Genomic DNA, 18825 nt, shown 5'->3' with positions numbered 1-18825 from the left:
CTATAAGTACAAGTGTCTCTCCTACTCTGCCTTCAGTGGTTTCAGAGATTCAGGTTTAATGCTAAGGTCTTTAATCCATTTTGAGCTGATGTTGGTGTATGGTGATATGCTGGTGGCCAATTTTATTCTTCTGCATATGGCCACCCAGTTTTCCCAGCATTAGTGGTTGAAGAGGCTGTGTTTCTTCCATTGTCTGTCTTTGGTTCCTTTGTCAAATGTCAGCTGACCGTAGGCATGTGGATTTATTTCTGGATCTTCTATTCTATTCTATTGTTCTTCGGGTCTGTGTTTGTGCCAGTACCATGCTGTCTTTGTTATTATGGCTCTATAGTAGAGTTTGAAGTTTGACATGGATATACCTCCCATGTTGTCTTTATTTGCTAGAATTGTTTTGGATATTCTAGGTCTTTTGTGGTTCCATATGAATTTTTGGACTGTTTTCTGTATTTCAGAGATATACATCATGGGGATTTTAATAGGAATTGCATTGAATTTGTATATTAATTTGGGAAGTATTGATATTTTCACTATATTGTCTGCCTATCCAAGAGCGTGGGAGGTCTTTCCATTTCCTAGTGTCTTCTGTAATTTTTTTCTTTAACTTTATATAGTTTTCATTAAATAGTTGTTTTACATCTTTGGTTAGGTTACTTCCTGAATATTTTATTTTGGGGGATGTTATTGTGAATGGGCTTGCTTTCCTTTATTTCCCTCTCTGCTTGTACATTGTCAGTGTACAGGCATGCAACTGGTTTTGGGGGGTTTATTTTGTATCCTGCTACTTTGCCGAAGTGATTTATGATTTCTAAGAGTTTGGGGATGGAATTTTTGGGATCGTGAAGGTATAGTATGATGTCATCTGCAAAAAGGGATAGTTTAATTTCTTCTTTCCCTATACAGATCCTATTAATGTCTTTTTCTTGCCTTATTGACCTGGCTAAGACTTCCAGGGCTATATTGAACAGGAGTAGAGACAGTGGGCATCCTTGCCTTGTTCCTGATTTTTTTTGGGGGTCCGGGCATGGGGCCTGAACTCTGGGCCTGGGTGCTGTCCCTCAGCTCTTCAGCTCAAGGCTTGAGCCACAGCACCACTTCCGGCTTTGTTCTTTTTGCTTATGTGGTGCTGAGGAATCGAACCCAGGGCCTCAGGCATGCAAGGCAAGGGCTCTACCACTGAGCCACCTTCCCAGCCCCCTTGTTCCTGATTTTAAGAGAATTGGTTGTAGCTTTTCCCCATTAAGTATAGTATTAGCTATTGGTCTGTTGTAAATTGCTTATAATGTTTTAAGAAATGTTCCTTCTATTTCTATTGCCTCCAGAGCTTTTAGCATGAATGAATGTTGAATTTTATCAAAAACTTTTTCTGCATTTGTGGAGATAATCATATGATTCTTGACCTTGGCTCTGTTGATGTGTTGGATTATATTTATTGACTTACGTATGTTAAACCATCCCTGAATCTCTGGGATGAAGCCTACATGGTTTTAGTGTATGGTTTTTTTATGTGTTTCTGCTTTCTGTCAGCTAGAATCTTGTTCATGACTTTTGCACCTGTGTTCATCAAGGACATTGGCCTGTAATTCTCCTTTTTGGTTGGGTCTTTGCCTGGTTTGGGGATGAATGTGATATTGGCTTCGTAGAATGTGTTTGGGTTAGCTCCCTCCTTCTTGGTTTCTCTGAAGAGCTTGAGGAGTATAGGTATTACTTCTTCTTTAAAGATTGTATAGAATTCTGTTGTGAATTCATCTGGTCCTGGGCTTTTTTTTGTTGTTGGAAGACCTCTGATTGCTTCCCGTATCTCGTTGTAGGATATTGGCTTATTTAATTGATTTACTTCTTCTTTGCTCAATTTGGGAAACTTGTATTTCTCTGAAAATGCATCCATTTCAGCCAGGTTTTCTTTCTTTAGAGGGTATAACTTTTGAAAGTAGTCCATTAAAATTGTTTGGGCATCTTGTGTACGTGTTGTGATTTTTCCCGTGGCATCCCTAATCCTGTTAATATGGGTTTCCTCTCTTCTTTTTTAAATTAATCTTGCCAAATATCTATCAATTTTATTTGTTTTTTCAATCAGCTTTTTGTTTGGTTAATTTTGGCTATGATTCTCCAATTCTCTATTTGAATAATCTCCGCTCTTAGTTTGCCTATCTGGCTGTGTTTAGTAACTTTAGGTTCCATTTTTTCATGTTTTTCCTACTGTTTTAATTGCAACATGAGATTATTTTCTTGGTCTGTCTCTATTTTCTTGATCTGGGCACTGATGGCAATAAATTTGTCCATCAGGACAGCTTTTGCTGTGTCCCAAAAGGTTTTTGCGATGCATTTTCATTTTCATTGAGTTGTAGGAATTTTTAAAATTTCTTCTTTAATCACTTCCATTACCCAGGCATTGCTTTGATGTGAGCTGTTCAATTTCTATGTATTTTAGTAATTTCTGCAGTATGTTTTGTTATTGAGAACTAGCTTGATTCCACTAATGTCAGATAGGATACAGGGGATTATGTCAATCCCCTTGAATTTGCTTAAGTTTCTTACATGAACTATTATATGGTCTATTTTGGAGAAAGTACCATGAGCTGCTGGGAAGAATGTGTACTATGTTGTTTTTAGGGTGAAATACTTGGTAAATGTCAGTTCTGCTTGAAGTATGGCCTCATTAATTCGATAGCTTCTTTGCTAATACTCTCGTTGGTAGACCTGTCCTTTGGTGAGAGTGGGGTGTTAAAGTCTCCTAGTATTATCATATTGGATCTATTTTATTCTGTAAGTTTGAGAGTATTTGCTTAACATATTTGGGTGCACCAATGTTTGGGGAATGTTAGGTAGATGATGGTAATATCCCCCTCTTGTATTGTTCCCTGTATTAATATGTAGTGTCCATCCTTGTCTTTTTGTATTGCTTTTAGTTTATTTTTTTACTGTTGATTGGATCTTTTTTTATAATTTTTTATTGTAAAGATACTATACAGAGGGTTACAGTTACATGAGCAAGGTAATGAATACACTTCTTATTGAGCATTGTTACCAACTCCATTGTTTTCCTCCTACCATCCCTGCCCTCCTTACTTCCCCAAGGTTCTTTTTTTAAAAAAATTGTGATTAAGTGATTACATAACTTCCCAAATTTCACAGTATTGTGAAATAATGATGCTCATTTAAGGCACAAGTTCATTCTAAATTTCCTGGAGCAAATTGTCTATCACAGTCTATAACATATAACAGTGTACACAATACAACATACATGTGATCAGCAGTATGGGGATATTTAGTAGTGTTTCGACCAGATGAGTGGGAGTTCTTTGTTTCTTAAGTCCTGTTATTTTGTCGTATCACCTAACATTTTGGATTTAGCATCCACTTATCAGGGAGACCATGTACCGTTTGTTTCTTTGCTCTTGGCTTACCTTGCTCAACATGATCACCTTCTAGCTCCATCCATTTCCCTGCAAATGCCATTATTTTGTCATTTCTAATGGCTGCATAATATTCCATTGTTTTTAGATACCACAATTTTTGGATACATTCACTTGTGTTGGGGCATCTGAGTGGTTTCCATATCCTAGCTATTGTGAACAGTGCTGCAATAAACATTGAGGTGCACTTGTCCTTGTATATTGGTTCCTGTTGTTCAGGGTAGATGCCTAGAAGTGGTATGACTGGGTCATAAGGGAGGTCAATCTTTATCTTTCTAAGGACCCTCCAGAGTGCTTTCCAAAGTGGTTGTATAAGTGTACATTCCCACCAGCAGTGTAATAGGGTTCCTATTTCTCCACATACCCTCCAGCAATTGTCATTGGATGATTTCTGGATGTGTGACATTCTGACTGGGGTAAGGTGTTATCTCATGGTTGTCTTTATTTGCATTTCCTTCACCAACAGGGATGATGAACATTTCCTCATGTGTTTCTTTGCTATTTTTATTTCTTCCTCTGAGAAGTCCCTCTTTACTTCCCTTGCCCATTTAGTAATTGGTTTGTTAGGTTTAGGAGGGATTAGTTTCTTGAGTTCCCTGTATATACTGGATGTTAACCCCTTGTCTGATATATTGCTGGTAAATATTTTTTCCCAATTAGTTATTTGTCTTTCTAGCTTGGTTGCAATAGATTTAGCTGTGCAGAAGATTTATATTTTAAAGTTTGCCCATTTGTTGAGTCTTTCTCCAATTTGTTGTGATCCTGGAACTCTGTTCAGGAAGTTCCTTCCTGTGCCTATTAGTTCAAGTGTCTCTCCTACTCTGTCCTGCAGTAGTTTCAGAGATTCAGTTTTAATGTTAAGATCTTTAATCCATTTTGAGTTGATGTTGGTTCATGGTGAAAGGATGGGGTCCACTTTTAGTTTTCTGCATGTGGCAGCCCAGTTTTTCCAGCAGTAGTGGTTGAAGAGGCTGTGTTTCTTCCATTGTATATCTTGGGCTCCTTTGTCGAATATCAGCTGACTCTAGGCCTGTGAATTTATTTCTGGATCTTCTATTCTGTTCCATTGGTCTTCTGGTCTGTTTTTGTGCCAGTACCCTGCTGTCTTTATTATTATAGCTCTGTAGTATAGTTTGAAGTGTGGCATGGATATCCCTCCCATTTTGCCTTTATTCCCTAGAATTGGTTTGGCTATTCTAGGTCTTTTGTTGTTCCATATGAATTTTTGGACTGTTTTCTGTATTTTAGTGATGTAAGTCATTAGGATTTTAATAAGGAATGCATTGAATTTGTATATTAATTTTGGCAGTATTGCAATCTTCACTATATTAAGATGGCCTATCCAAGATCATGGGAGGTCTTTCCATTTCCTAGTGTCTTCTGCAATTTCTGTCTTTATCTTTTTATAGTTTTCATTAAATAGTTCTTTTACATCTTTGGTTAATTCCTAAATATTTTATTTTGGGGGAGGTTATTGTGAATGGGGTTACTCCCTTTATTTCCCTCTCTTCTTGTACATTGTCAGTGTACAGGAAGGCAACTGATTTTTGTGGGTTTATTTTGTATCCTGCTACATTGCCAAAGTGATTTATGACTTCTAAAAGTTTGGGGATGGAGTTTTTGGGATCATGAATGTATAGTATCATGTTGTCTGCAAAAAGTAATAGTTTAACCTCTTCTTTCCCTATGCGGATCCCTTTCATGTATTTTTCTTGCCTTATTGACCTGGCTAAGGGTTCCAGGACTATATTGAAGTGCAGTGGAGACAGTAGGCATCCTTGCCTTGTTCCTGATTTTAGGAGAATTGGTTGTAGCTTTTCCCCATTAAGTGTATTATTGGCTATTGGTCTGTCATAACTGGTTTAACTGTTTTAAGAAATGTTCCTGCTATTTCTATTTTCTCCAGAGCCTTTAGCATGAATAAATGTTGAATTTTATCAAAGGTCTTTTCTGCATCTGTGGTGAAAATCATGTGATTCTTGACCTAGGCTCTGTTGATGAGTTGGATTACATTTATTGACTTACAGAATAAAATAGATCCCAATACGATAAGACTAGGAGACCTCAACACACCACTCTAACCAAAGGACAGGCCTACCAACCAGAGGTTTGGAAAAGAAGCTACCAAATTAAGTGAGGCCATACTTCAAGCGGAATTAACTGATATCTACCGAGTATTTCACCGTAACACAACACAGTACACATTCTTCTCAGCAGCTCATGGAACTTTCTCCAAAATAGACTATATCATAGTTCATGCAAGGAACTTAAGCAAATACAAAGGGACGACATAATCCCCTGTATCCTATCTGACCATAGTGGAATCAAGTTAGTTCTCAATAACAAAGCATACCGCAGAAATTTCTCTAATACATGCAAATTGAACAGCACACTTCTTAGCAATGCTTGGGTAATGGAAGAGATCAGAGAAGAAATAAAACATTTCCTACAACTCAATGAAAATGAAAAAAAAAAAAAAAACCTCGCAAAGAAACTTGTGGGACACAGCAAAAGCTGTCCTGAGGGGTAAATTTATCGCCCTCATTGCCCACATCAAGAAAATGGAGACAGACCAAGTAAATAATCTCATGTTGCAATTAAAACAGCTAGAAAAACATGAAAAAATGGAACCTAAAGTTACTAGACGGAGCCAGATAACCAAATTAAGAGCAGAGATTAAGCAATTAGAAAATCAGATAATTACAGCCAAAATTAACCAAACAAAAAGCTGGTTCTTTGAAAAAATAAACAAAATTGATGGACCGTTGGCAAGATTAATTTTAAAAAAGAAGAGAGGAAACCCATTTTAACAAGATTAGGGATGCCACGGGAAAAATCATAACACGTACCCAAGATATCCAAACAATCCTAATGGGCTACTTTCAAAAGTTATACTCTCTAAAGGAAGAAAACCTGTCAGAAATGGATGCATTTTTAGAGAAATCCAAGTTGCTCAAACTGAGCAAAGAAGTGAACCAATTAAATAAGCCAATATCCTACAACGAGATACAGGAAGCAATCAGAGGTCTTCCAACAACAAAAAAACTCAGGACCAGATGGATTCATAGCAGAATTCTATAAGACCTTTAAAGAAGAACTAATACCCACACTCCTCAAGCTCTTCAGAGAAACAGAGAAGGAGGGAGCTATCCCAAACTCATTCTACAAAGCAAATATCACACTCATCCCCAAACCATGCAAAGACCCAACCAAAAATGAGAATTACAGGCCAATTTCCTTGATGAACACAGGTGCAAAGATCCTTAACAAGATTCTAGCTAAAAGAATCCAGAAACACATAAAAAATATCATACACTATGACCAGGTAGGCTTCATCCCAGAGATGCAGGGATGGTTTGACATTGTAATGATTTTAATAACAAGTTTATTTTATCAGATATAAGGATTGCTACACCTGCTTTCTTACTAGGGGCATTTGATTGGTAGATCCTTTTCCAACCCTTCACTCTGAGTTTGTTTGCATGTTTGGCTTAGAGGTGGGTCTCCTGAAGGCAACAGATGGATGGGTCATGTTTTACGATCCAATCTGCAGTTCTTTTTCTTTTGATTGGTGAAATAAGTCCGTTAATCTTAAGAGATAGAATAGAGAGATGCATTATGGTCACTGTTTTTCTTCTTTCTTTTCCTCTGTCCTTGCTCAGATAGACTTCTATTAATGCCTGTCTGGGTGCAGGTCCCTGTTCCTGGTTGCTTTTCTCGGGTTGTGTTCCACCTTTTAGTAGTCTTTGTAATGCTGGCTTAATGTTTATGTATTAATTTAGTTTTTCTTTGCTATTAAAAATTTTCATTTCTCCATGGAATGTGAATGCTAGCTTTGCCGAGTATATCAGTCTGGGTTGGAAGTTATTGGCTCTCAGTGCTCATGTGGTACTTTCCCAGGCCTTTCTTGCATTCAGTGTTTGTGTGGAGAGATCTGTAGTGATTCTAATATTTTTCCTATAGTAGTATAGCTCCTTCATCATTTTTGCTGCATGCAAGTTTGTTTCCTTGTCATTCAGATCTATCATTTATACTATAATGTGTCTAGAAGTGTTTCTCCTGGGATCCTGCTTGTTAGGTGTTCTATATGCTTCTGTTATGTGGGTAAGATGTTCTTTTTAGAGATGGGGAAAATTTTCACCGATTATCTTGTGGAATAGGTGCTGCATTCCCTTGCTTTGATATTCCTCATCTTCGTATATGAAGGTTAAATTTCTTGGCACTATCTGCTTGTCCTTGAATTTCCCTTTGGTATAATTTAAGTGATTTTTCCATATCTGTCATTTTTTGGTCCAGTTGATGTATTCTGTCTTCTGTATTCCATTTTGTTCACTCTGTTAACTGTGGTTTCCATTGTGGTTTGCATGGAGGAAAGGGACTCATTGTTGATTTCAATGGATTCAATGTTGGTTTTCAAAATACTAATCTCACCTCTTAATGAGGTATGTACTGCCTCTATTTTGTCACTTATCTCACAGCTTAGTGAGTTGTGTGCTACCTCTATTTTTGCATGCATCTCCTGTTTGATGTCCTGCACCTCTTTTGGTATTTCGACCCAGTGTTCTTTCAAATTCTGGTCTATTTCTCACTTTATTTCTTGAGTCATTGCCTCCAGCATGTCTTGGATATAGTGTTTGTCTTCCATTCCTGCTTTGCTCCCACTGGGGCTCTCCCCTGGATTGCTTTTAGAGATAGCTTGCTATCCTAGGTGTTGATAAACCTTGTAATATATCTCTGTGATTTTCTCATGCAGATTCAGGGATTATTGCAGACTAATCTGAAATTTTGTTTTGGTCAATAGGTGTCTGTCTTTGCTTGATTACTGTATCTGGGCTGGTAGAGAGAGTCTGTACCTGATCTCAGTTCTGTTGGGGACCGACCTCCAGCTGCTGGTCTGACCCACACAGGATTTTAATTTATCTGTTGAAATGAGTACTAAAGAACTAAAGAAACTAAAGATATTTCTGGTGCTTATCTGAAAAATTATACTTTAAAATATTCTGTATTCTGTTTGTATAATGCCCATAATCTATTTTATTCTTTCCTAGATATAAGACTTTGAATACTACATTGTTTTATAATAAATAGGTTCATTAATAAATGTGTCCTTTCAGATTGCATTCCATACCAAAACAGTTTAAGATTCCTTTTTTACTAGGTCTTTATATTTCTTTGGAATAAAATGACAATGTTGTCTAATTTTAAAAGTTTTATAAAGATTATGCAATGCAAAGGCCTTTCTAAGGTGAAGATTTAATACACTGATGTCAAACTAACTTTTATTTATATAAATTACATGTATTGTTACACTTGTAATTTTGTAATCAACTTTTTAATAGTTGTTTTTCATTTCTTGCATCTGAAGAATGAAAATTATGGAATAATTCACAGATTTTCATATCATCCTTTGAAATTGCCATGTTAATCTCTGTATTGGTGTAATTTTGATATATGTGCTGCTGAAGCATATAATGTCCTCTAAATTTAGGTAGTTAATGATGCAATATTTATACAGGATTATATCGTTGGGTGCCTATTTGTAACAAGGAAACCTTATTGTTCCTAACAATGCTACTGATCTTTCCCTAAAATTCTGTGTATAATGGAAAATAATTATATTGTTCAAATGATTGCTCACGTTTGCAATTTTTTTGTCAATGACTATTTTAAATCTTTTTCATTTTAGATTTAATCATACGTTGAAGCATTTTTAGCTAGGTCCAAAGGGGATGGCTTTTTCAAGTACTTAATTATCCAACTGAGTTAGCTCTGTGTAGCTAACAGATTCAAAGTAAGTCTTGCTTAAGAGCTACTTCTAAACTTCTGCAGCTGAAATTTTCCCAAATGAGGTCTCATTGGCACAAATGTCTACTTGACACTTTACCATTCTTCCATGTAATATCAGACCAACCAGAATATCTTACCCTGATAGTGTAAATTGTCTTACTTGAACAAAACAAATCTTAGTTCCAAGGGATCATAGAAAGATGAATATTTCAGACAGAACTTTTCAGACTAGAAGGTTTTTATCAAAATATAATTTTTTATTATACCTACCATTTCAAAAGTAGCTAAAGCCAAGAAGGTGAAAAAATTGTTCATATGCATGATTACCTAATGTCCTGGCCTATCTACCTTCCAACCAGGCAGGAACTTAGACTAATGCTTTTCTATCACCAAATATTTTCATAGCTCCAGAAGAAGTCCATATGTTTCTCCTTGATATTAGGCCTTAAATTGGTAATGTTTCCTCTTGCCTTCAGTCTGTAAATCTACAAAATGTAAAGGTTTAAGTCTAACTCTACCAAACACTGAGGTAGAGATAATGGAATAATACTTTAAAACAGAGTTGCTTTTGATACCCTAACCAAAACAGAACAATGCAAAACATGTGCCATTATATTATGTTATATATAGTTATATATTTTATATTTATATGTGCTGATTTTATATTTCACACAGTGAAACTTACTAGAATCAATTGATAATTTGAATAATAAATTGATATTTATTTATTCCAATAAATAGAATTGGAATATAAATAATTAGGTTTAGAATATATATTAGAATATAAAAAGTATCAATGCAATGTCTTCGGTATAAACTTGTGATACCTTCTATGTGTTCATGGTCTTCTGAATCCACATTGTTAAAAATCAATGTTTTTTCCTCTAATCTGTTAGAGATTTTACTCTGATGCTCTGTTTATTGTTTTAACTCACTGGTCCCAAACTGTTTTTCTCCATATTTCTGATGCATTCCTACAGATTATACTCCAATTGTGCTAATATGATATCTAAAAGACATTATTCTTCTATAGACCCATGGGTCCTAATATCTTATGGCTGAGTTACCTGCATCATTAGATAACAGGGGCAAGATTTCTCACCTAAGCCTACGCAACTTGCCAGCAGAAAGTAACTGAAAATCCATCTCAATTTCTCATTTCTTATATTTCAGGGCTCCAATTCCTTGAGAAACAAGAATTAGCAGGAAGCAATTGTGTAATGCAAGGCAACTTAAAATGAAAGATGAAGTCACAAAATCGAGAGAAATTACTGTATTTCAAACTGAATTTACAGATGGCCAGCCCATATGAGTGAACAAGATCAGAAAATGTCACAAGATTATTTTTAATACCCCTCCCCTAATGACTAATGTAATATATCAGTCCAGCATAAGTGGGCCCAAAAAATAGTTCCTGGAAAGATGGATCCGTGATTGATCTACCATGGTCAGGAAAACTTGACTTAGAGGTCAAATGTAATTCAGCAGAACATTAATTGAGAAGATCAGTAGTGCTTCAAAACACTGGTACTTTAGTACAACTTGGTTCTGTGGTATAAAAAGGTTGTCATTCTCAAACCAAACTACATTTAATCTCCTGAAAGTGTATTCCTTTTCAAATAAACTTTTTGAAATCACACTTGCCAAAATAACCTTTGATAAGTAGATGACACTTAGTGACATTACATGTTTTTCAAGTGTAGAGAGCAAGATAAAATAGAGTTTATTTATTTACCCAGCACTAATGTCAAACAGGTTCAAACATTCATTAAAATCTCGTAATAGTACCACGCATCATTTGTGTTGTTCAGTAGGTGCCTTCCAGAAATTTGTTAAATGGATCAGCCTCCCATATTTCAACCCCAAACGTTAGCTAATAAAGTAAATTTCATCACTTAATAAGGGGCATTTTAAAAAGTCATAAATACTTGCCTTATCATATGCTGTTTTGTTTTCCCTCTCTCTAGCATAGTAATAAATACGTCTTTAAATCTTGAGTATGGGTACTCATCTGAGATGTGACAAAATCTATCTTCTATTTCTATCATATTCCTCTATAGTAGTAAATGTTGGTTTTCTTCTTTTTCCAAAACTTATAGGAGGTAAAAAGTCTTATTCCATGTAAAATAAAATAATCACACATCATTTTACAAAGCCCTTTATAAAAACTGGTAGTTAAGAATACATTCAAAGCCATTTTTAAACTTTCTTGTTGACTAAAGATTAATCTTCAAATGAATGAGAATATAATCATGTCTAGGTGTTTCAAGTCTCCAGTCTTGCAAATTGTTATTGCAGATGAATGAATTATGGAAATATAAGATGACATCAGTTCAAGTATATGCAGGACTGAAACTCCGTGGAGTGTATATAAACCTTTCAAATATTAACAGACAGTTTAACAGAATGACTATCAGGAAATTGAAACCAGACAGGCATAATAGTAAAGACATAGAATGAATGAAAAATGGAACAAGGGGCAAGTACAGCTAGAATACTCAATCTACACATTTGAGAAAGGAAGTGGTAAATCGGAAATAAATCTTGGAGAAGGGGGTGGTTGAGAATGATAGAAGGAGTCACTGTGATCCAGGAGCAATGGATAATTAGGTGGACATATTTAATTGTAAGACACTTGCACAACCTTTGGAAATTCAGTTAAAAAACACAAAAACACATAAAAATCACAACCAAACAGCACTCTCTAGGGAGTATGAATATGACCTCTCAAAAATTTTAAGCAGTTAATGGAGGGAAGTCTTGGTAAAAGCAAATAAAGATGTTCAAAGAGGGCAGTTTGGTGTAGGGGAGGATTCCGAACAGATTTAAATAGATTATCTAAGGTTATAATTCACCTATATCTGTGCAAATATTATCTTTCTTCTATGAGTTCTCTTTGTCTGAACTGGATACTCCAGTCCTGTGCCACAATTGATAGCTTGGAAAGATGGAATGGAAAAAACAAGATGAAGAACCCATTACTCCACTGTAGAGAAAACAATCCACTATTTTTTCTCTCATCTCTCTTCACTACATTTTATTCATACTTTTAGGTCAATTCTTTTTGAATTACATTTTCTTTCTTTATTCTGGCAAATTAATTGGTCAAATAATTCACTAAAAATTATTTGCCATTTTTTTGATTATGCTGTTTAATTGACTAAGCGAATCCATTAAACTTTCCTCTTGCATTTGAAGAATGCCATGAAACAACATCTATGTTAATGAGGACAAATCTAATGTAAAAATTGTCTCCAGAAAACCAGTCAAAGAAGCTGTGATTACAAATACTTGGCTAACTTTTTTAATTTTCCTTTATCTTGAAAGTCTTCTTGTGTCTAAATTGCCCAGAAAAATAAGTACTCCATCACTTTTTGTTTCAATCAATTCTAACCTCAAGGATATATTTTGCTAACAAGATGCTTAGAGGAAACAAAAAAATACTCCATTTTTATCTTCTCACTTAAGACTCTCCTTACATACCATATCAGGAACAGTGAAGTTATTCTTTGCAAAATTATTTCAATATATTATTTTTCTCTTGTTCTTGCATTTGCTCACCAAGATGTATGGAGAAGAATAGAGGTAAATCACCCATTCCTTGGAAGAAAGGTCTGTTACAAAAGGACAACGCTTCCGTGTCCTACTTGTATGTCCTCCTCTCAGCTCTTTCCTGATTTCCAATTAAACACAGCTTCTTGGCTTCAAGTCTATTGAAGCCTCACCCACTGCTTCATCTTCATAGTTTCTCTTTTAAAACACTTTTAAGGGTAGAGATCCAGCTATATACAACCAATCTGAAAAAGATCCCAAACCACAAAATCTAAAGGAGTTTTATGACTCTTCAGGAAGACGATTGGGAGACCTAGGACTCCCCATGCCAATCGTTTGCTCATCATATTCCTGCCTCGGTTTGTCCCCTTTCCTATTGGCCAATACTCGTCTCTGTAACCGATCTGGATATGACCAGGTGTCAGGAATGGTAGTGGTTAGAGCCCCGTTCTTTTTTTGTCTAGGAGACAACTCCTCCGCTAATGGCACTCTCAGCAATCACTGGCAACCCAATGACTCATATCCTTTTGCAGGTTTGGTACGTCTTCCCCCATTTATTGTTCTGACTACTAATGACTCTCAGTTTTCCCAGGTTCAATTGATTCGTCCGCGCACTAAAAGAGCAGTAGGATTGATCCTTGCAATCGGGTCCGTAATCATCGCTACAGAGGCTTCAGCTACCACTGCCGCTATATTGCTGTCCCAAAGCGTGTCCACCATGCAACAGATAAACCAGCTCATCCCTCAACTGTCATCCATAGAATTATAACATTTACATGTTGCCAATCATCTTAAGGGAGGCCTCCTTGTGCTCCAACAACAAATAGACTTGCTCCAAGAACAGATTACGTTTCTTTGATTACAACAAGGAGGACTATGTAATGCTATGACTACTTCTGTCTGTCAGCTTTCCACTCCCGCACCCAATTTCACTGAACTTAGTAACTACATCAAAAGTCCTTGGTCCCTTAAGTACTTAAACTTCACCCAAAATTTGCTGCATGATCTTACCCGCCTAAACCAGACCACCATACAGCTTATTCCCGCTGCCTCCTTTTTAGAAGATGTGCTTTAAAAGTTACAACAATGGTTTTTGCCATCCTCTCTGGTCATCTGGGGAGGCCTTACACTTGTAGGGCTTACTCTCCTAGGATTATTAAATGCTTGCACTCCTGGCAAAAACGCCTCCAACAACGGGTCACCATAATGACGGTCCTTTTAATAGAAAGGGGAAATTTGTGGGTAGAGCCGGTCAGATCTGGTTGAGTCAGCTAGAGTAGCAGTTGAAGCACACTTCCTGCTCATAGAGACGTGATCCACAGGCACGTCTGCCTAGCTTGCCAGCCATGAACTGTCCATGCTCCTACATGCCCCCGGGGGCCTAATCAGTGCCTGTCACCAAGCAGTGCCCATCATCAACTCCCCGCTAAGTAATTGGCTGGGAAGGACTCAGGAGGTTGGGAAACCTGGGGCTATAAAATCCCAACCCTTGTGCAGAAATAAACCAGACCTGCTTAAGCCTGTTCTCCTAACGTGTGTTCCTTGAGTGCGTCGTTCACACTTACCTCCTGCGGAGATCTAGCCCTACAATGTAGCAATGGGGGAGGCCTTATAGTCCTTCACCTTCATTAGACTTGAAGCTAAGAATCTGTGATTAGTTGGAAATCAGGCAAGAGCTAAGAGGAGGATAGAGAAATAGGACATAGGAGCATTGTCCTTTTGTAAAAGACACTGTCATCCAAGGTATGGGTGATTCAACTCTATTCTTCTCCATACATCTTGTTGAGCAAATGAAAGACGAAGAGAAAAAAATAATCCATTGAAATATTTTTGCAAAGAATAACTTCACTGTTCCTGATATGGTATCTAAGGAGAGTCTTAAGAGAGAAGATAAAAGTGCAGTATTCTTCAGTTTCCTCTAAGCATCTTCTTAGCAAAATATATCTTTGAGGTTATAAGTGACTGATCCAAAAATTGGTGGAGTACTTATTTTTGAGGGCACTTTAGACACAAGAAGACTTTTAAGGTAAAAGAAGAAAGAAAAATGTATAGCTAAATATTTGTGATCACAGCTTTTTGGACTGGTATTTTGGAGACAAAGTTTTACATTAGAGATTGTCCTCATTAACATTGATGCTGGGTTTCCGTGGCAAGGGGGAAGTTTAATGGACTCACTTGGACAAGAAAACAGCACGATAGAAAAAAATGGCTAATAATATTTAGTGAATTATTTTGACCAATTACTTTGCCAGAACAAAGAAGGAAATATATAATTCAAATCACTTGACTTAAACTTATGAGTAAAACTAGTCAATAGAAATGAGAGAAAATGTAGAGGACTGTTTCCTCTCCAATGGAGTAATGGGAATGGGTTCTTGATCTTTTTTCTTCCATTCTATCTTCACAAGCTATCAAGTGTGGCTCAAGACTAGAATATCCAGTTCAGACCAAGAGAACTCGCAGAAGAAAATATTTGCAGCAGATATAGGTGATTTATAACTTTAAACAATCTATTTAAATCTGTTAAAAATCCTCCTCTACCCCAAATTGCTCACTTCGAACAGCTTTGTATGCTTTTCCCAAGATTGTCCTTCATTAAAATTTTGAGAGGTCATAATCGTACTCTATAGAGATCGATGTTTGGGTTGTGCTTTTTGTGTGTTTTTGTTTTTTGTTGTGTTTTTTCACTGAATTTCAAAAGGTTCTGAAAGAGTGTTACAATTAAATATGTCCATCTAATTGCCCAATGTTCCGGGATCAGAGTCACTCCTTCTATCATTCTCAACCAACCCCTTCTACAAGATTTATTTCCGATTTACCACTTCCTTTCTCACATGTGTATATTAGGGATTCTAGCTGTACTTGCCCCTTGTTCCATTCTTCATTCATTCTATGTCTTTACTATTATTCCTTTACTATTATTACCATTATTTCAACTTCCTGATAGTCATTCTGTTAAACTGTCTGTTAATACTTTGAAAGGTTTATATACATTCCATGGAGTTTCAATTCTGCATATACTTGAACTGATGTCAGCTTATATTTTCATAATTCATTCATCTGAAGTAACAATTTGCAAGACTGGAGACCTGAAGCACCTAGACATGATTTCATTGCCATCCATTTGGAAGGTTAATCTGTAGTCAACAAGAAAGTTTAAAAATAGCTTAGAATGTATTCCTAACTACCAGTTTTTATAAATGGCTTTCTACAATGGTTTGTGATTATTTTATTTTACATGGGATAATATTTTCTACTACCTATAAGTTTTGACAAAAGAAGAAAACTAAAATTTACTACTGTAGAGGAAAATGATAGAAATAGAAGACAGATTGTATGTTTGTCAAATCTCTAATGAGTACTCATATTCAATTCTTTAAGTCATATTTCTTACTATGTTAGACAGGGAAAACATAAAACACCATATGATAAGGCAACTATTCATGACTTTTTAAAATGTACTTATTATGTGATGAAATTTACTTTATTAGGTAATGTTTTGGTTTGAAATATGGGAGGCTGATCTATTTAAGAAATTTGCGAAGCCACCTACTGAAAAACACAAATGGTGGGGGGTACTATTCATACACTTTAAGGAATGGTTGAACCTGTTTGGCATTAGTGCTGGGTAAATAAATCAACTCTATTGTAACTTGCTCCCTACACTTGAAAAACTAGTAACCTCACTAAACATCATCACTTGTAAAGTGTTTTTTTGGCAAATGTGATTTTTAAAAGTTTATTTGAAAAGGAATATACTTTCAGCAGATTAAATGTAGGTTATCATTTGTTTGAGAATGACAACATTTTTATACTACAGAACCAAGTTTTACTGAAGTACCAGTGTTTTGAAGCACTAAAGATCTTCTCAATTAATGTTTTTCTGAATTATATTTGACCTCTATGACAAGTATTCCTAGCATTGGTAGACCAATTATGGATCTATCGTTCAGGAACTATTTTTTAGCTTACTGATACTGGGCTGAAATCATTCATTAATCATTAAGAGAGGGGTATTACAAATAATCTTGTGACATTTGTGGACTTTTTCACTCATATGGGATGGTCATCTGAAAATTGAAAGTTTGAATTACTGTACTTTCACATTTTGTGATTTCATCTTGCATTTTAAGTTGCCTTGCATTTCCCGATTGCTCACTGCTAATTCCTGCATTTCAAGGAATTGGGGCCCTGAAATATAAGAAATGAGAAATTGAGATGGGTCTTCAATGACTTTCTCTTGCCATGTTGCATGGGCGTAGGTGGGAACTCTTGTCCTAGTTATCTGATGATGCGGATAACTGGGACCTGGGATCCTAGGACCCATGGATCCTGTAGAAGAATAATACTTTTTAGACATTATATCAGCAAAATTTGAGTATAATCAGTAGGAATGTTTCAAAAATATGGAGAAAAACAATTTGGGACCAGCGAGTTAAAACAATAAACAGAGCAGCAAAGTAAAATCCCTTATAGATTAGAGGAAAACATTGTTTTTTTTACCATGTGAATTCAGAAGACCAAGAACACGTAGAAGGTATCACAAGTTTATACCAAAAACATTGCATTGGTACTTTTTATATTCTAATATATATTTTAATCCCGATTATTTATATTCCAATCTATTTATTGGAATAATATAAATTAGTCAAATTATCAATTAATTCTAGTAAGATTTACTGTGTGAAATATAAAATCAGCACATATAAATATAAAATATATAATTATCTATAATATAAGAAAATGTTTTTCATTGTTCTGTTATGGTTAAGGTATCAAAGGCAACTATTTTAAAGTATTATTCCATTACCTCTACCTCAGTGTTTGATAGAATTAGAGCTAAAGCTTTACCATTCGGAGATGTACAGCCTAGAGGCAAGAGGAAACACTGTGATTGAAACACTCCCAATTTAAGGCCTAATAAGGAGGAGAAACATATGGACTTCTCCTGGAGCTATGGAATATATTTGGTGATAGAAAATCAGTGGTGTAACTTCCTACCTGGTTGGATGGTAGACAGGCCAGGACATTAGGTAATCATGCATACGAACAATTTTTTCACCTTCTTGGCTTTAGCTACTTTTGAAATGGTAGGGTGTAATAAGCAGTTATATTTTGAAAAATACCTTCTAGTCTGAACAGTTCTGTCTGAACTGTTCGTCTCTCTATAATCCCTTGTAACTATGATTAGTTTTGCTCCAGTAAGACAATCTATGCTGTCAGGGTAAGACATTCTGGGTGGGCTGTTCCTACGTGGAGCAAGGGTAAAGGGTCAAGGAGACATTTGTGCCAGCAAGACCTCATTTGGGAAATTTTAAGCTGCAGATGTTTAGAAGTAGCTGTTAAGCAAGGCTTACTTTGAATCCATTAGCTCCACAAAGCTAACTCAGTTATTAAATATGTACTTGAAAATCAATCACCTTTGCACCTATCTATAAAGGCTTCAACGTATGATCAAATTTCAAATGAAAATGATTTAAAATACTCATTGACAAAAACTTGCAAATGTAAACAATCGAACAAACAACATAGGTTTTTTCCACCATACACAGAATTTTACAGAATTAAGATGAATAGCAATTTTGGGAACAATAAGGTTTCCTTGTTACAAATAGGCAACCAAAGATCTATGCCTGTCTTAAGATTGCATCATTAATTACTTAAATTTACAGGACAGTACATGCTTCAGCAGCAGGTCTACCTGAATTACAATACAGAGATTTACATGGCTCTTGCACCAAGATGATATGAAAATTTGTGAAGTATTCCATATTTTTCATTCTTCAGATGCAAGAAATGAAAAACAGTTATTAAAAAGTTGATTACAAATATACAAGTGTAATAATATATGTAATTAATAGAAATAAAAGTTAGTTTGACATCAGTGTATTCAATCTTCACCGTTTTAGAAAGGCCTTTACATAGCATAACCTTTACAAAACTTTTGAAATAAGATAACATTGTCATTTTATCTTAAAATGTTTCTATATGGAATGCAATCTGAAAGGACACATTTATTAATGAACCTATGTATTATAAAACAATGTCAAATTCAAAGTATTATATCTAAGAG

General features: G+C 35.7%; 1 pseudogene; it reads left to right on the top strand.

The window, feature by feature from the left end:
- Nucleotides 1–18432: 18432 nt before the first annotated feature.
- On the top strand, nucleotides 18433–18529 carry LOC122114799 (annotated as a pseudogene).
- The last annotated feature ends 296 nt before the right edge of the window (nucleotides 18530–18825 follow it).

The sequence above is a fragment of the Dipodomys spectabilis genome, unplaced genomic scaffold (assembly GCF_019054845.1).
Source record: "Dipodomys spectabilis isolate Male_0828 unplaced genomic scaffold, ASM1905484v1 ptg000110l, whole genome shotgun sequence".
Taxonomy (NCBI): domain Eukaryota; kingdom Metazoa; phylum Chordata; class Mammalia; order Rodentia; family Heteromyidae; genus Dipodomys; species Dipodomys spectabilis.
This window is presented reverse-complemented; position numbering and strand designations above follow the sequence as displayed.